The sequence below is a fragment of the Lactuca serriola genome, chromosome 2, assembly GCF_051521515.1.
Source record: "Lactuca serriola cultivar US96UC23 chromosome 2, Lser_US96UC23_V15, whole genome shotgun sequence".
In the NCBI taxonomy this organism is placed as follows: Eukaryota; Viridiplantae; Streptophyta; class Magnoliopsida; order Asterales; family Asteraceae; genus Lactuca; species Lactuca serriola.
In genome coordinates, this window is record NC_136409.1 from 222,818,985 (window position 1) to 222,823,015 (window position 4,031).

Consider the following 4,031-nt stretch of genomic DNA (forward strand, 5'->3'; position numbering starts at 1 on the left):
AAATAATAATATGTTTCTCAATATATGTACAAACTATTACTATGTTCTAACTTTTTTATATCATATGTTAATATAATTCATTTAATTATATTTTATTTTGTTTTTAATCTTTGATTGTGTTTATATATAATTGATTTTAACTTTAAATAGACAGTTATGCTATTTCATTTGGTTTTTTGTTTAAAACCTTATTATTTACATATGATTACTTATTTATTGTTAGTTTTGGATATTTCGATTGGATGTAGAAATTTCTAATATATTTTTTGGCATAATGCGACTCACCTGGTATATATATAATTTGAGAAAGATTCATCTCATGGAATCTCAAACCAATCTCCCCTCCATAAAACTCTCTTTTTGGAACAAACACAACACAAGGCAAAAGCCATGATCACCTCCTCAGGTATTTGCTCTTTCTAGTCCCTACCAAACTCGAATGGCGACTGCCGTCCCACCGCCGCCGCTAACTCGTCTCAACACCTTTGTTGCCAGATCCCGAATCGGAAAACGCTTCAAACTCGACGAACGTAACACCACCTTCACCACAGAGCTCCGCGCAGGCACCGCCACCTTTCTCACCATGGCCTATATCCTCGCTGTTAACGCCTCCATCCTCTCAGACTCCGGCGCAACTTGTTCGGTTTCCGACTGCATCCCTCTCTGTTCCGACCCTTCTTTCACCTCCAATTGCACCGGTCCCAATCTCCGTCTCATCCAACCCGATATCTCCTGCAAGTTTCCGCCTGTAAACCCCGGTTACACCGCCTGTCTAGAAAGAGTCCGGAAAGACCTCATTGTTGCTACCGTCGCATCGTCTCTCATTGGCTGCGTGATCATGGGAACTTTCGCTAATTTACCCTTGGCCTTAGCTCCGGGAATGGGTACTAACGCCTACTTTGCTTACACCGTCGTCGGATTTCACGGCTCCGGTAACATTTCTTATGAAAGCGCACTCGCCGCCGTTTTCATCGAAGGAATGATTTTTCTATTAATCTCTGCCGTGGGTTTACGAGCTAAACTCGCCAAGCTAGTTCCAAAACCAGTCCGGATCTCCTCCTCCGCGGGCATCGGATTGTTTTTAGCGTTTATCGGTCTGCAGAACAACGAAGGCATCGGCTTAATCGGGTACAGTGCTTCCACGCTCGTTACGTTAGGCGCGTGTCCAAACTCTTCACGCGCGTCACTAGCTCCGGTTATCACTTTCCCAAACGGCACTATTTCTCTGCTCCCCGGCGGCTCAGTCTCCGGCAATATCATGTGTGTCAATAATCGAATGGAGAGCCCAACGTTGTGGCTTGGTGTGGTCGGCTTCGTAATTATAGCTTATTGTTTGGTTAAAAACATAAAAGGAGCAATGATTTACGGCATCGTATTTGTGACGGCGGTTTCATGGTTCCGTAATACGCAAGTAACTGTCTTTCCAGATACTCCGACCGGTGACTCTTCATTTCAGTACTTCAAAAAGATAGTCGACGTTCATAAAATCCAATCAACCGCCGGCGCATTAAGCTTTTCAAGCATCAACAAAGGCTATTTCTGGGAAGCATTAGTGACCTTCCTTTATGTCGACATCCTGGACACCACCGGAACCCTATATTCCATGGCACGTTTCGCCGGATTCAGCAACGAAGACGGGGATTTCGAAGGACAGTACTTCGCTTTCATGTCCGACGCGTCGGCAATAGTGGTGGGATCGTTACTTGGTACATCACCTGTAACGGCGTACATCGAGTCGTCAACAGGGATAAGGGAAGGGGGGAGGACCGGAATAACAGCGTTGACGGTGGCAGGGTATTTCATGCTGGCATTCTTCTTTACGCCGTTGCTGGCATCGATTCCGGCATGGGCGGTGGGTCCGCCGTTGATTCTGGTGGGTGTGTTGATGATGAAATCAGTGGTGGAGATTGATTGGGACGATATGCGGCAGGCGATACCTGCGTTCATGACGTTGATATTGATGCCATTGACGTACTCCATCGCGTATGGTTTGATCGGCGGGATAGGAACGTACATGGTACTGAATTTGTGGGATTGTGGTGAGGGGTTATTGAGTAAATATGGAATTCTTAAGGGGGTAAGGAGTAATGAATTTATTATTAATGGTAGTTTAGGGGAAAATGGTGTAATTAAGGAAAGTAGTGTGGTGGAAAGTAGGAAGGCACTTGAGGTTTAGGTTGAATTTTCCACTTTTTTTTTTTTTTTTTTTTTTTTTTTTCCTTTTTTAATATGTAACATGGATTATTTAATATTTATTACTACTATTATTATATTATTTTATAAAAGTGAAAATCATGTGGATTTTAAATTCGGACACAAGTCAATTAGCTTAGGCGCTTAGCTAATAAACATACAAGTACAAGTACCGGTATATTCGTTTACAAAATATTACTATTTTTATACTGTAAAAAAAATATGGTATTAATTTGCAACTTCAACAAAATCGTCTTTCTATAACAAATAAATTGATCTCTTTAAATACTTAACTTAAAAGGTTGGTTACCTTATATATGTATGATGTATCAACAAAAGATTATTAGAATATTCAAAAGAATGTTACCGCAATTGTAACCTTTAATAATAAGATGAACATGATTAAAAAAAATTAAACAGTTTTCATAATGTGTCTCTATCATGCTTTATCTTCCATGGTAATGTTTTTCTTGTTGGAAGCAAATTTGAAGGTTAGCGTATCTTCGTCTTTATCGTGTTTTATATCCAATTAATTACATTAGAAACCATGCATGAATCTAGAGATGCCAATAGCATGTAATCGTGGTTATGGAAACATACATCCTACACCCAATCAAATTGTCCTATATATTCCACTTGTGTCCTATTATCTTTACACCACCATTCTTAATTTTCTTAATTTGTATTTTATAACGCATAATTTTATATATAAAACACATTTTATATAATATAGTGTTCAATGTGACTTAATTAAGAATTGAAGGCACAAATTAATATCCGACCCGCACGAGCAAAGTAAAAAAACTGACACCCAATATCATCAGAATAACTGTTTGCAGTAGGCCGAGGGCTATTAGGCCCGGCCCTATTGTAGTTGATATGTGTAGTTGGGTCCGACTTTGTTTTAGTTAGGGTTACGTTATGTAATTTGTCTATATAATACAACTACGACTGATAGTTAGGATTTTATTGTATTATCGTTTTTAAGCTCATGAATAAAAATAACCTCTTTATATATGGATGTAATTTGAAGCTCGTTAAGTTTTGTATCTTTGTGTGTGTTTAAATATCGCTTATTCCAGACATATAGTTTGAAGCACTAATCTAACTAATACCAACAATAATAAAATTGAAATAACTAGTTATAGATGCACATACGTTCAATTCTCACTTAAACCACTATAACTAGAATATAACATACTTTGATTATGCTAAGCAAGGTTCTCTAGAACGATATTTCGTTTTTAATTTGGAAAATTGTGATTGTCGTATCGGGATCAAAATAATTTTACCACAATGAATAGTTTCTTTTTTATTAGCTGTAATTTATATATAAAAAAATGAACTATACATCAAATTCACAGAAAACAATTTGAATTTGAACTTCAGTTCTTAAAGGATTATAGGTAGGGGTGTTCGTTTGGATGGATCGGTTTGATCCGATCCAATCACGTGAATCCAAATTAATTTCGGTTTTCAGAACGTGAATCCGAATAGTCCAAACAAAATTCAAATCCGATCCGAACCAATCAAATTACTATTCGGTTGGATCGGTTTTTACAATTCGGTTTTCAGGAAGCATAATATTTAAAAATATATATAACATAATACTAATCAACTTTAAAATAATTGTTTGGTGAGAATTAAAATTATGAACAACTATTAAAATTTTTATTATAATTCAATATTTTACAGATAAAAAGCTATTGAAAAGTATACATTAAAGTATTTTATTGGATAATACTTTCTAATCTGTTTAAAAATACAATTTATCAGATTAATAAATAACTAAAAAATGTATATTTGAAACAAATATATATAAATAGACAAATAATAAA

The 4,031-nt window shown here is 36.6% G+C and overlaps 1 pseudogene; it reads left to right on the plus strand.

The window, feature by feature from the left end:
- The first annotated feature begins 331 nt into the window (after positions 1-331).
- LOC145088668 (adenine/guanine permease AZG1 pseudogene) lies at positions 332-2,275 on the plus strand (annotated as a pseudogene).
- Positions 2,276-4,031: the final 1,756 nt, after the last annotated feature.